We start from the raw sequence: 15,704 nt of genomic DNA, 5'->3' as shown, positions 1-15,704 counted from the left end.
ATGCATTTTTAGCTTGACTGATTTGTTCCTATTATAGATAGTATGCACTTGGCTAAGAAGCTCACAACATTGCATCCGGAAGTATAACGGACCAACACACACAACTATGTATTACTTTGAAGACTCGGTCCTGGGTTCGAGTCTCGCTCGGCGCATAGTTGAATCCTTGGAAAAGGCTCTTTACTCACATTCTCTCACCGTACTCAGGTGTAAATGACTACTTGGCCATTAACAGCGTTGTCTCTGTCCGAAAAAAAATGGAATATCGCTTAACAAGCATCATGTCCAGTCCTAAATGTTAAGTGTTGCTGTTGGCCAGGGACGCCTTGTAAAGCGATTTGAGCACGTTTAGTGGATATTACGCTATATAAAAGCTCTTTTTATATTATCTTTGATTCTTGCAATTTTGACCGAGATACCAATTTTAACCAGACCAAACATAATATTAGGAATGTGAATATTATTTTCATAATATTGTGCGGCTATGTGGTCTAGTGGTATGACACTCGCTTTCGGATCGGAAGGTCCTGGGTTCGAGCCTCGCTCGGCGCATAGTTGAGTCCTTGGAAAAGACTCTTTACTCACATTCTCTCACCGTACTCAGGTGTAAAATGAGTACCTGGTCGTTAACAGCGTTGTCTTTATCCGAAAAATTGTAATATCGCCTAACAGGCGTCATGTCTCGTCCTAAATGTTAAGTGTTGCTGTTGGCCAGGGACGCCTTGTAAAGCGATTTGAGCACGTTTAGTGGATATTACGCTATATAAAAGCTCTTTTTATATTATCTTTGATTCTTGCAATTTTGACCGAGATACCAATTTTAACCAGACCAAACATAATATTAGGAATGTGAATATTATTTTCATAGTATTATTCCTTGAGTCAATAAATAACCTATTAAAAGGCGTTTTCTTTATTAAAGTTTTGAAAATCCTCCTCATTAGAACTGTCGAGTTGTGTTTTGACTAAAATATACAACAAAAAAAAAACGTTTGTATTGAGACGTCTTCGCGCCTCAGAGCTATTTTTAGCATATCAAATTTAATGATCTGTTTACTTTTCTTTGACCACTCGCCATTAACTAAAGATATAATAATAATAATAATAATAATAATAATAATAATAATAATAATAATAATAATAATAATAATAATAATAATAATAATAATAATAATAATAATAATAATAATAATAATAATAATAATAATAATAATAATAATAATAATAATAATGATGATGATAATAATAATAATAATAATAATAATAATAATAATAATAATGATGATAATAATAATAATAATAATAATAATAATAATAATAATAATAATAATAATAATAATAATGATAATATTAATAAGAATGATAATAAAAAGACACTTATTGAGCGCTTTCCATGAAACCAAACATCTCATTCTCTTATATACCGATATTATATGTGATATACCGAATGCACACATATCTTGAATATTTATTGCATGTTTTTTAAAACTTCCCCCCCCCCCCTTTTTTTCTTTTGTTCTTTACAAATAATGACAACTTTCCCATAAGTTTATGGCTATGTGGTCTAGTGGTACGACATTCGGTTTCGGATCGGAAGGTCCTGGGCCCGAGCCTCGCGCTCGGCGCATAGTTGAGTCCTTGGAAAAGCCTCTTTACTCACAATCTCTCACCGTACTCAGGTGTAAAATGAATACCTGGCCGTTAACAGCGTTGTCTTTGTCCGAAAAATTGTAATATCGCCTAACGGGCGTCATGTCCCGTCCTACATGTTAAATGTTGCAGTTGACCAGGGACCCCTTGTAAAGCGCTTTGAGCACATTTACTGTATATTGCGCTATATAAAGCTCAATGTTTTTATTTTTTTAAATATAATCTAGGTGAATACCTACATATCCTCAGGTCTGACAAAGGAACAATGGGCTTGTTTTAAGATTGTTGTAAAGAAATATTTTACTTTGTGTTGGTTTGAGAATATTCTCAATACAATAATGAATTTGGGTTATCAGAACTGGTAAACAATTACAAATCCGCTATATTGATGATATGCGTTTACGTAAAATATTCACAACATCCGCCAGCCTGATATAACGTACCAACACACACAAAAAAAATATGTGTATCCTCGGATGCTTATAGGATTTGACCAGTAAACTCGTCCTTCAAAAATTGATAGATTTAGATGACCCTCATTTTGGCAAAATTCTCAAACCTGGGACTCGTGAGGTAAAATATTCACAACATCCGACAGCCTGATATAGGTACCAACAAACAAAAAATCTATGTGTATCCTCGGATGTTTTCTAGTCCGATTGATGTACATTTTGACGGCGTTGTAAATTTATAACGCCTTTATTCCATACCGTTCGTTTTTGCTCGAGATACGAGCAGTATTCTATCAATTGAGCTATGGGAAATCTACATTGTCAAGCAATGAATCATTGGGCAGACAATGTGGACGGTGACAAAACGAACGGGGTTGATACCCATGGGAGGATTTAGTTCCTCGCCAATCTTACCGGAAGTGGATAGAATTCTAGAGCATGGTGATCGGTGGATGACAGTAAAGCGATTCGAGGAGTGCGGTCGCCGTTGTGCATTTGTCTCCCCGAGGTAAACTGTCAAATATTTGGGATTAACGCCCTTTTCACGACTTGTCTGGGAATTAAAATGGAGGAATTTCCGGTTTAAACAACAATCGTGAATGGTACATTGTAAAAAGATCTTTAACCAGTTAAATGTCATATGCTGGGAAGACGCGTATTTTAGGATTTGACCAGTAAACTCGTCCTTCAAAAATTGATTTAAATGACCCTCATTTTGGCAAAATTCTCAAACCTGGGACTCGCGAGGGTTATATAAAAGTTATGCCCTTCCGCTACGACATCATCAGATATCGTCGCCTGTGCATTCCACGAAGGAATATAGATAATTCATTAAACAAGTTGTCTGATGTCAACAGAAATCACTCTTCTTGTCCAAGTGAGCAAAATGACGGTTAATGATCTTGTCCAAGGAGAAAAACGAAAGTGCCTGAAGCGGGGCTGGAACCCATGATCTTTCGAGTCACAGTGCAGTGCCTTAACCACTTGGCCACTTCGCACCCTCGCGAGGATTATGGTTATTTAAATCGATCGATATTTGAAGAAAGAGACCAAATCTTTAATACGTATCTTTTCATATACGACAGCAGTTAGCTGGTTAAATAAAATTGTGAAAGTCTTTTCAGTAAATGCGACCAACCTCCTCAAAACAGTACCATATCTGGTCGAACCTCATGTTTACAAAATAAATTTAAATTTAACTTATTAAGTTTAAGTAAAACAGCCACATCAGTCAGGAGACTAAGTATTGTTTCTTCATCTTCAGAAGACTTAAATTTTCTTTTATAACTCCCTCCATTCTCTGCTCCTATTAAGATATTATAGACCCTTGGTCATAGACAATCAAATAGCGATATATCTGGCCGATGGATGGTGTGGTGCACAATAAAATAATTTATGTTGTTATGTTGTTCTTCTTCTTCTTCTTCTTCTTCTTCTTCTTCTTCTTCTGCTTTTCCTTCTTCTTCTTCTTCTTCTTCTTCTCCTTCTCCGCCTTCTTCTTTTTCTTCTCCGTTGTTGTCGTCGTCTTCGTCGTCGTCGTTCCCTCTCATGTTGTCTTCATATTTGAATGTCTAGTTGATGAAGGAACTCCATCGTCTTCCTTAGCTCTGCCAGGGGATTAGACACATAGTTGGATCTGCAGAGGTGTGGTTCAGAAGGCCAAACAACTCTCTCTTTTTCGTTGCATACTCTATTCAATTTAACCATTTTGTATTCTTGTTCTTAAATTTTCATAAATATAAGAATATTCTTCTTCTTCTTTCAGCTTATCCCGCAATTTTGCAGGGTTGCAACAATGAATGCAACAATTCCATGCATCTCGGTTAAAAGCATCATCTTCCTCCAGGCCCAGTTCTTTCATATCATCCTATACCATATCCAACCATCTAGTCTTTGAGCGTCCCTTTTTCTATTTTCCAATTGTATATATGCTTTCATCCCCACGAACTCCCTCTCTCGTCTTTTAACATTTCCGAACCATTTCAATCTATCTTCTCTCGTCTTTATTGGTCCGTTCCTCACTTCGGGCAACCTTCGAATTCGTTCATTTCATAAATATAAGAATAATGTGTTATAATTCCATTTTTGGTATTCGATATAGGTCACTTATTGACCTCGAGGGTCAAAATGATTTTCAAATTAAAAAGGTATGACTCGCTTTCGGATCGCAAGGTCCTGGGTTCGAGCCTCGCTCGGCGCATAGTTGAGTCCTTGGAAAAGGCTCTTTACTCACATTCTCTCACCGTTGACAACGTTGTCTCTGTCAGAAAAAAAATTGTAATATCGCTTAAGACGCGTCATGTCTCGTCATGTTACCTGTTGCTGCCGGTCACTTGTTAAGCGCTTTGAGCACTTTTAGTGGATATTTAGTGGAAACTGTTTGTCTGTGGCCTATGCCCTGACCCAGGGTGAAAAGGCAATGATTGATGATGATGATGATGATGATGATGATGATGATGATGATGATGATGATGATGATGATGATGATGATGATGATGATGATATATACCTGTTACTTTTTACTTTAAACTAGATTATGTTTATTTAAGTTTGTTCCAATCTAATAATAGAATGACACACACGTCTGACCACAAATAACAGTATGATTTATGTAATGTATTGTATAATGGTTTTTATCGCTTTATACTTATTTTCCGGTTGGTTAATCCAAATCATCACGGACTCTTTGATGTAAAGGAAATAATTACAATCAAACCAATGCAACAGATTATCCTTTACAAAAGTGTTAAATCAAGGCCATTATATAACCAGTCATCAGACCTATTAACAGGATCACATAGGTTTAAATATTCAGCATTCGTGCGGTTATGTCGTCTTGTGATATGACACACTCGCTTTAGGGTCGGAAGGAAGGTCCTGGGTTCGAGCCTCGCTAGGCTCATAGTTGATTTCCTTGGAAAAGGCTTTTTACTCATATTCTCTCACCGAATTCAGGTGTAAAATGAGTAACTGTCGGAAATAAAATATAATGTCGCCAAACAGGCGTTAGACCATTAGACCACATAGCGCACCAAAAACAAATGCCACGTTATCAAATTGTTGAGCTTCTAATTTAACTATATAATAACAATGTGAAATTGAATGTAAGCTTCAATTTAATTACGAAAACAGATAGAATGGACATTAGATGTAGTCTGTTTGTTGATAAAGATGAAACCCGAAACGTCCATTCTATCTGTTTTTGTAATTAAATTGAAGCTTACATTCACTTTCACATTGTTATAATTTGATTATTCGAGCTTCGAGCAGCAACATTTACATAATTTCACTAAACCAAGGCAGGATGATGAGTAGTGTGTAAAAAATCTGTTGATTAAATGTGTTACAGTCAGAAATATCGAAGTAAAAAATAAAGAGATTTTATATAGGGCAAAATCCACTAAATGTGCTCAAAGCGATTTACAAGGGGTCCCTGACCAAAGTAATACGTAACACGTAGAACGAAACATGACGCCTGTCAGACGATATTAAATTTTTTTTTCTGACAGAGACAACGCTGTCAACGGCCAGGTACTCATTTTACACCTGAGTATGGTGAGAGAATGTGAGTAAAGAGCCTTTTCCAAGGACTCAACTATGCGCCGAGAGAGAGGCTCGAACCCAGGACCTTCCGATCCGAAAGCGGGTGTCATACCACTAGACCACATAGCCGCACGAAGTGGCGTGTAATCAAATGGTTGATGAGTAAATTGAATACCTAGCAGATCGAAATGATCGCTATACGACATCACGTAATACTTCGTTCTTTTTCACAATCTCTCTCTCTCTCTCTCTCTCTCTCTCTCGGTCTGTCTCTCTCTTTCTCTCTCTTACACACACACACAAATACCACACACACACATACACACACACACATACACAAACATTCATATTAACATACAAACTCATCCCTTATCTCTGCGTGTGTGTGTGGGTGTCTGTCTGTCCGTCTCTCTATCTCTCTCTCTCTCTCTCTCTCTCTCTCTCTCTCTCTCTCCTCTCTCTCTCTCCTCACTCGCTCTATCTATCTATCTCTCTCCTCTTCCCTCTCCTCTCTCTCTCTCTCTCCCTCTCTCTCTCTCCCTCTCTCTCTCTCTCTCTCTCTCTCTCTCTCTCTCATATACAAATACTTTCTCTCTATCTATCTATCTATCTATCTATCTATCTATCTTTGTCTTCTTTCTTAATCTGTACATTAAACTTTAAAAAATATTTAAAATTTGAGCTTTATATAGCGCAATATCCGCTAAATGTTCTCAAAGCGCTTTACAAGTGGTCCCTGGTCAACAGCAACATTTAACATGTAGGACGGGACATGACGCCTGTTAGGCGATAATACAATTTTTCGGACAACGACAACGCGGTTAACGGCCAGGTACTCATTTTACACCTGAGTTAGGTGAGAGAATGTGAGTAAAGAGCCTTTTCCAAGGACTCAACTATGCGCCCAGCGCGAGGCTCGAACCCAGGACCTTCCGATCCTAAAGCAAGTGTCATACCACTTGACCACATAGCCGATGATGAGTAAGTGTAGGTGTGTGTGTGTGTGTGTGTGTGTGTGTGTGTTTGTCTTCCCCCATTTCTCTTCATGACATCACCCACACAGTACTTATTTACACTCACCGATATCACTCTCGCACAGACATAATAAAATAAATACATGCACCGTTACATACATACAAACAAATACCCACACGCTACACACCCCAAATCTCCCCTCCAACACACACACTTATACACACACACACACACACACACACACACACATGCAAAGCACACACCACCCCCACGAACACCACAAAACACACTTCACCAACATATACATAACACTCCCCACACATCCTCCCCCCCCCCCCTCGAATTATATAAGCACCCACCCCCTCCCCATCCCCACACAGACACACACACACTCACTTACTCACCATCGGAATCATAGACAAATCAATGGAATAAATCAATCAGAGGAGCGGTCCCATCTATCTTAATTCATCGCCGATGTTACCGTGTGACCTCTGACCCAAACCTCGACACCCACTTGATCAGATAATTGAATTCCATATTCCACCGCTTCGCAGTGCAGGATCAATTTTGTTTTGTTTTTAATCAGGTGATGTGACCAAATAAGAAATGAAACTCAAAAGAGGAGAAACGGACCGTGGCTTCGTAAAACTTTGACCTGATACTGACCAAAAAATGACGTCAAAATGCCAGTCGTTTGCCACAAAAGAAAACAAATCGTGAGTTGAATTCAATAGTTCAACCAATGAAATGAATTGTTTCCGTGAGCTCTACTAACGACAACTCACTAGGACGTGCAAAAACCAAATAATGACGTCAAACTGCCAGTCCTTTTGGATTTCAGTGTCAGGCTATAACATAACGATGGCTACGCACTGACCAAAAAATGACGTCAAAATGCCAGTCTTTGGCCACAAAAGAAAACAAATCGTGAGTTGAAGTCAATAGTTCAACCAATGGGACCACTTGTTTCCGTGAGCTCTACTAACGACAACTCACTAGGACGTGCAAAAACCAAATAATGACGTCAAACTGCCAGTCCTTTTGGATTTCAGTGTCAGTGTCAGGCTATAGATAGTTCAAAGTTGACGTCAATCAGGCCTTTGTTATAGTTTTTGCCATCCGCGATTATGAGTTATTCTCACGAAACTGTATTAACCTGACTATAAACCGTCATTGTTACACACAGTTTTGTGTGTTGGTCCGTTATACTTCCGGATGGCAATGTTATGAGCTTCTTAACCAAGCGCATACTATCCGGAAGTATAACGGACCAACACACAAAACTGTGTGTATCCATGAACGTTTATAGTCGGGTTAATACAGTTTCGATTCTGTCATCTTTGAATAAAAAGACATGTTCAAGTCTTGTCACGACTTAGGAGAACAAGGGAAATAATCTGTCCAAAGCAAGCACCATAAATAATACCGTTTTCAACTAGCAATGATACTTCACTTTTTTTTAGAATCTAATTTTAGTTAAATTTAACGCTTGATAATCTGACGTTACAAACTATCATTGTAAATTTTGATATCGTTCCGCGTTACTATTGATGAGGAGGGGTAGAATAATCCCTGTTTGAGGTGGTAAATGATAACGACGTGCATATATATACAGGTCTGACACCCGAATGCAATTATGGGCCTAGTTTAAAATTGTTGTAATGGACAATATTATTTTGTGTCATTACTGAGGTTGCGCAAACGGGGACGATTAGAGACTAGACGACGATTGGGATTGTTTGGAAGCTTTAACTCTGCCCACTTGTCATTATGACATCCGAAATGCTATTGTCGTCTACATCTACGCCAGAATAGAAAGGGAAGATGGAGCTTGCCATTATATAACACTTTACGGAGCCCTAATTTCATCATAAAAGTTCTGTCCACTGACAGGTCAGTGGGTTTCGCTTTCCAAAACTGATGTCCTTTTGAGATCCTGAGATTTTTGACCAATCAACGATTCCTCTTTAGATTGTTCGCTTGTCAACATGTGTCAGCTCAGCCCATAGAGAATACAGGACCTAGTAGTCTGTGGCTCAGCCCTTGATTTATGTACATGCATCACAGGCGGTATGTGTTGTGTAACTTCTAAGACCACGGTTGACCGAAAGCGATGAATTGTTATGTAATACCAAAAGCCCTACTGTGGCGTGGAGAACGAGGTCTTGTATGTATAGTATAGTTACGTCACTATCTCAACGCTCATGAATTCCTTCATAACAGCTGGATTCACAATCAAAAAACGAAATCTGTGTTTTAAACTCTTGAATCAAACGAGGTACGAGTTCATAAGCGCGTTCTTCTCATTGAGAAATGAAAAATGATCTATATAAATCAAGAACATCGACTAGAAAATAAGGAAATTATCATAAAATTATTTACAATTGACAACCAGCACTCTTTTACACCTTATTTAAACTAATAAAATGAGCGAAAAAAATCTGCAATTTCTGAACAAAAATTGAATTCAACGTGTTCAAAACGATTACGTATTTACAATGAAATTATAGGGTTTTCCAATGGAGGTGTGGGATAGTATATGGGATGATAAAAGCCTTGTCATGGGGAATCCCAGACGAAATGTCACACAGGGATGCCAATTTGGTATTTTTAATACCAATTTTTTTAAAATGGTCTTTAAACAAACAAAAGGAGTCCAGTCTAGTCGCTAACCATGAAAATGGGATAAGAAATTCAAGATTTTTATTCACTTCTCCGGGCATTTACTAGAAAATGTGATGCCTCAAAAATATTGGCATTTACTTAGACCATTCCGAATTTTCCAGTAATTTGTTTGGCATTTATTCCTAAATTAATCTGGCACTGGAACATTGTTTGACTGTCGTGACGTAATATTATGCCGGCTCTTTTTTGTTGTTGTGCGCACTTTTCTTTCAATTTTTGATATTCTTGTTTTCGTAAAATGTATTAGCGGTATAGATAGAATGCATTTGACGTCACTCGGGTCTGTGTTATTGGGTTTTTTGGGGGGTTTTTTCGCCTTCCACATTTATGAGTAATTCTCAGTAAACTGTATCAAACAGACTATAAATGTTCATGGTTACACATAGTTTTGTCTGTTGGTCCGTTATATTTCCGGATGGCAATGTTGTGAACTTCTTAGCCAAGCGCATACTATCTATAAATCAATGAAGGCACAGTGAAATACTCTTCAACAGTCGTAACGTCACTTCCTTCCTAATGACGCATGGTAACTTAGTAACACTGGCTCTAAACTATCGGAACAATGGCGGACGCCCGTATGAAATAAAATATTTCTCTGGCGAGCATAAAGGGTATCCAGAGGAAAAAAAAACACATAAATTTGATCATATTTTGACTTTTACACATTCTGATCACAAGGCATATGAAAAGTTCTAGCCAGCATGAAAAATAAAAAGTAATGTTTTTCTTTGTTTAGAATCAAGATGGCTGCCGTTGCCGGGCGCGTGACATCCGACTATTGAATCGTATTATAGGTAGCATATTTATTAATTGTAAATGTGTTCAAACCATGTGTGAGTGAGATTGTTTTGGTTCCTTTAACTCTTACTGAGAATAGAATGTTGTGTTCCGTCAAATCAATTTGATGATCATAGTGTTAAAAGATTTGGTGTTTATCTAGGGCGATAATTTTAATATTGTTCTCTCTCTATCTCTGTGTATGTGTGTGTGTGTGTGTGTGTGTGTGTGTGTGTGTGTGTGTGTGTGGGTGTGACCGGGGGGATCGCCAGCAGAAGATAATTCAGCTAGAATGAGTAACTGGTTGTGAATTTTAATTCGCCATTTGTATTTTTCTACATCTGCTTGAATGACAATTTGACCCATAAAAAAAAGTTGGATTTATATGCATGGGCATCAAAAAAAATATTTCTAAATTGCCACTCAGCTTTTGTCTTTAACTTTAACACCACATTTTAAATCAATAAAATGTGCGCAAATATTCTTTAAGCTTTGAATAAATTTGTTATTCAACGCATTCAAAGTACAATTCAACGATTAGTTATTTACTAAGAAATGATAGGGGTTTCCAATGGAAGGGGTGAAATAACAATATGTCATAAATGATTCATGTAACGAAATGAATAAGAGTTAACGTGACTGCAACAAGAGAGAAGGGTAAATCACAGGGCGCGGTGAATTAACCAGTAGATTTTTGACTAATCAAAACATGGAATTTATGACACACCTTCACACGTGCGCTCGGACAAACATGGTTGTTTATAGATAGTATGCGCTTGGCTAAGAAGCTCATAACATTGCCATCCGGAAGTATAACGGACCAACACACAAAACTGTGTGTATCCATGAACGTTTATAGTCGGGTTAGTACAGTTGTAAGAGAGTTAGCTTACAGCAAGTGGGTTTAATGAGTTCATGAATTTTGTATATCTGGTCATTATATTGAATACTAGAAAATTACTTTCTTTGATCGGTGTTACTTGGTATTTGGGGATAAAAGCATTAAGTTATAGTTGGTATTCATCATTTAGGCGTACGATATTATTTGGGCGTAGCGTATTTGTTATTTGGGCGTACGGATTATTTAGGCGTACGACATTTGATTATTTAGGCGTAAAACTGACCTTTGGTGAAAGGAATTGTGGGACAGTTTACAATAGGATATAAAACAGTGTGTCTGATCAAACGGGGATCATTCTACCTTTTGATTCTGCATTCAACTTGACCATGAGCTGCACACATTAAACCTTTTGTGCTCACCATCATTTATTTGCTTTTACGGACTTAGAAATATTCCACGAATATTGAAAATGGTTACTTAGGCAAAATTGACTTTACATGTGGACTGATTTTACGGATTTGGAATTTATGAAACTGATTGAATTATGACCATGCTATTTGATTTGGATTTGGAATTTATCATGATTTGGATTTTGAATTTATCACAAACAAATAAAACTGTAAGAAATGAAACTTGGAATCTGGACTTTTATTTGAATGTCTTGATGTTGTGCATTCAATTATCATCACCGGCCCCTGAACTCTTTCGTCATTATTAACATCTACAACACGACGCAAAGGATAATACTACCATCTATCAAAAACACCACTATACGATCACAAGCCATTACATATGTGTGCAACTACCCCACACAGTTCAGTGAGCATTACTCATAAACGCGGATGGCAAAAAACAATAACAAAGACCTGAGTAACGTCATCTTTGAACTGTCTATAGATAGTTCGAAGATGACGTCACTCATGTCTTTGTTATTGTTTTTTGCCATCCGCGTTTATGAATACTCCTCACTAAACTGTATTAACCAGACTATAAGCCTTCAAGGTTACACACAGTTTTGTGTGTTGGTCAGTTTTACTTCCGGATGGCAATGTCATGAGCTTCTTAGCCAAGCGCATACTATCTATAGATAGATTGCGCTTGGCCAAGCAGTTCACAACATTGCCATCCGGAAGTATAACGGACCAACACACAAACTCTGTGTAACCATGAACTTTTATAGTCTGGTTAATACAGTTTAGTGAGAACAACTCACAAACGCGGATGGCAAAAACAATAACAAAGGCCTGATTGACGTCATCTGCATACTATCTATAGACAAGAAAGTGAATGAAATCTACCGATCTCTGATCGTTATTGTTTTTATACCGCCAAACGGGTGACTAGTTATCACACGATTTTCCTGATAATCTTATAAACGTTTGAATTTACACATAGTTTTCTGTGTTGGTTCTATTGATCAAGCGGTAGAATAGTGGGTATTTTACTTAGACATATTCCATCAATAGTAAAACCTGTGTAGTTTGCTATGTCAACCAATCACTGCCATTGTTTACAGTATGACGACTTTCGGAGAGGCGTGGTTATCCAGATATCCATTTCCGTTCACGGTTTCAAACAAATCTGTTAAGTACAAATGTGGAACTGTGACTTTAATCATTAACATTAATCAGTTTTCTACGCCTCTGTTAAAAAGTGTGAAAAACGTTTAGAATCACGTGATAAAACGAGGCTGTTAAGTGTGTAATTGTGACTTTAAGTGTGTAATTGTTACTTTAATAAGTAACAAACAGCTTTCTACGTCTCTGTTAATTAGAGCGTTTATATAGAACAATGTCCACTAAATGTGCTTAAAGCACTTTTACCAAGGGATCCCCAGCCGACACAAACACAAAACATTTAAGACGAGACATGAAGTCTGTTATGCGATATTACAATTTGTTTTCGACAGAGAATTCAATGTTAACAATCGGGTGCTCATCTTACACATGAGTATGATGAGAGAGTGAGTAAAGTGCCTTTTCCAGGGACTCAACTATGCGCCGCTCAGAGCAATCCTCGAGCCCTGTACCTTCTGACCCGAAAGCGAGTGCATACCACAAGATCTCATAGCCGTACAGAGTTGTTAAAAATTGTGAAAATTGGTCAGAATCTAGAGGGCCAATTATTATAGATAACTTGCCTGTACTGAATAAATCTGAGTCTTCTGTGTGACATGTCTCAATCTTCCAGCGTCATCATCATCCATCGTGGCTTGTGCTCTTGAGCACGTTGTCGGTCAACTGTCTCCGCGAATCACGATCCTCTGCGGTGCGCATGAAATCTGTGTTGCTTTTTAAATCACATTTGGCCATTTTTAGGTTATTTAGATATGTCATTCGTTGTCTTCCTCTAGCTCTCTTTCCTTCGATCATCCCAGATGTTACCAACTGTTATATTCCGTCTCTTCTCCACACATGTCCCAGAAACCGTAACTGCCTCTTTCTAATGTTATCGATCATCATTCTTCCCTTCCAGCTTACATGGGGTCAAAACCCTCTGTCTTTTGCCTCCAGAAGTCATTCCATGTGACACTGCCAGAAATAAGTAGCGGGGTTTCTCTAGCTCTGGATTTCCAATCAGCCAATATCAACCCCAGGTCATGTGATCGATGTCCCTAGAGGCATCAAGGGGTTACAAGTCCTTGGCAGGAACGTGTGCTGAATTGTATTTGATACATCGGGTATCTTAGATATATTATTATTATCTTGGGTCCGTAATGCTAGTTTTATATAAGACGCCGCAGGGCCGTATTCCAAATGGAAACAGACATTTCTAGTGGGGGTCCAGTCCAGATAGCTCAGTAGGTAGAGTATTCCCTTCACTCGCAAAGGGACTGAGATCGATCCCGGGTGAAGTTGAGATTTTCTTTTTTTTTTCAAATCCTCTTGCTGTCCACCCAGCAGTGATTGGATCGATGGGTCAGTTAAATATGGCGAAAAGTACTTTGCGATAGACTAGCCTTTTGTGTAGCAAGACGACTGTTATTGTCTGTTTCACGCTATAAAAACTGGGATAAACTCCGAATCCATGGACCTAATGGTTCTGAAGGACTATGACTGTGTACATTCTTCGGCCCATACATTTGTTGTCGGCAAGTCTACTATAAACTGTTCTTTGTGCGGCTATGTGGTCTTGTAGTTTGACACTCGCTTTCGGATCGGAAGGTCCTGGGTACGGCCTTCCCTCGGCGCATATTTGAGTCCTTGGAACAGGCTCTTTATTCACATTCTCTCGACGTAAAACGGGTACCTGGACGTTAACAGCGTTGTCTCCGTCGGAAACGATTGTAAGATCGCCAAACAGACGTCATGTCTTGTGCTACATGCTACGTGTTGGCTTTGAGCACGTTCAGTGGATACTAAACGTTTTCAAAGCTCTTTACAGAGGGTCCCTGACCAACAGCAATACGTAACAAATGGAACGGGACACGACGCCTGTTAGGCGATATTACACATCTTTTTCGGACAGAGACAACGCTTTAATGGCCAGGTACTCATCTTACACCTGTGTACGGTGAGAGAAATGAGTAAAGAGCCTTTTCCAAGGACTCAACTATGCGCCAAGCGAGGCTCGAACCCAGGACGTTCCAATCCGAAAGCGAGTGTCATACAATTAGGCCACATAACCACATAGAAGTGATAACAAGCTGTTAGAAGTTATGGACTGTAAAAAGGAAATAAACAAAAATGAGAAAAACAGATTCAAATTGGTATTTTATTCTTTTTGGAAGCTGTTATATTTATTTCTGATTTTTAGATTTTATAATAATAATTCTAGATAGATCAAGCTTCTATTTTCACAAAGTTTTTGAAAGTTGTTTTTTTTTTCTAAGCCTAAGTAACCGTGTAAAATTATGAAGGATGTTAGGGTGTTCACCTCTATAAGAAATTTAACTCCAATGTTAAATCCGTACGATTTTCAATTTAACATTTATCTTTTCTACAACTCTTAATGGATATGTTTGTGAGGGCCACAAAAAAAACCAAACCAAAAAAAAAAAAAAAACAAAACAAAAAAAAAAAAAAACACCAACAAAAAAAACCAGCAAAAAACAAAAAAACAAAACAACAACAACAAAAAAACACTGTTAAAAAAAACAGTCCTAAAATAAGTCTTTAAAAATACCACCACTATAAAAAAAATATTATAACCCAGCCGTGAGCTGAGAAAATTGGTTGTTGTGATGGTGGGGGTAGTCATGGATAGAATTCTTTGTCCCAATGGGAATTGTCGTATCTGCACATAATCGAAATAAGTTAAAATAGAAAAAAACTGAAATTCTAATTCACATCCTGTAACATGTGACCTCTCGCCTCAAGTCGGTTTAATTTTATGCTACAGTTGTGACTCGGATAATAAAAATTAATTATATCTACTGTCAAAATAATGAAAACTGGTATTCGGCTATGTTATATGGCTGTTATAAGCTGCTACTATAATGTGGTCTAGTAGTTTGACATTCGCCTTTGGATTCGGACTTGAATCCAGGATCTTCCTGTCCGAAGGCAGCAGCTTCTATTGGTGTTCACACTACTATGTTATGGGACAGTGTGGCTCAGCGGTACGGTCTTTGCTTCGTACCTACCCGATAGGTACCGATTTCGCATATCCGCTGCGTTGTGTGGCCTTGAGCAAGTCATCTTGCCCTAGCTCAGTTTGCGGCGCTGCACTGCGGCTGACGCCTGGGTTATTCCAGTCTTCCCGTGGAATAGACCCTAGAGACAAATTTCCCCTATGGGATGAATAAAGGGAATTTTAATTTGTTATCTTTATTTTTC

The 15,704-nt window shown here is 38.1% G+C and overlaps 1 protein-coding gene across 1 annotated transcript in view; it reads left to right on the top strand.

Moving 5' to 3' along the window:
• Nucleotides 1–15,704, top strand: part of LOC144957844 (green-sensitive opsin-4-like) — a 260,802-nt gene that overhangs the window by 14,960 nt on the left and 230,138 nt on the right. The gene's annotated exons all lie outside the window — the stretch shown is intronic.

Source organism: Berghia stephanieae, chromosome 12 (assembly GCF_034508935.2).
Source record: "Berghia stephanieae isolate SIO BIC M18660-M18661 chromosome 12, UCSD_Bste_1.3, whole genome shotgun sequence".
Lineage (NCBI taxonomy): Eukaryota > Metazoa > Mollusca > Gastropoda > Nudibranchia > Aeolidiidae > Berghia > Berghia stephanieae.
This window is presented reverse-complemented; position numbering and strand designations above follow the sequence as displayed.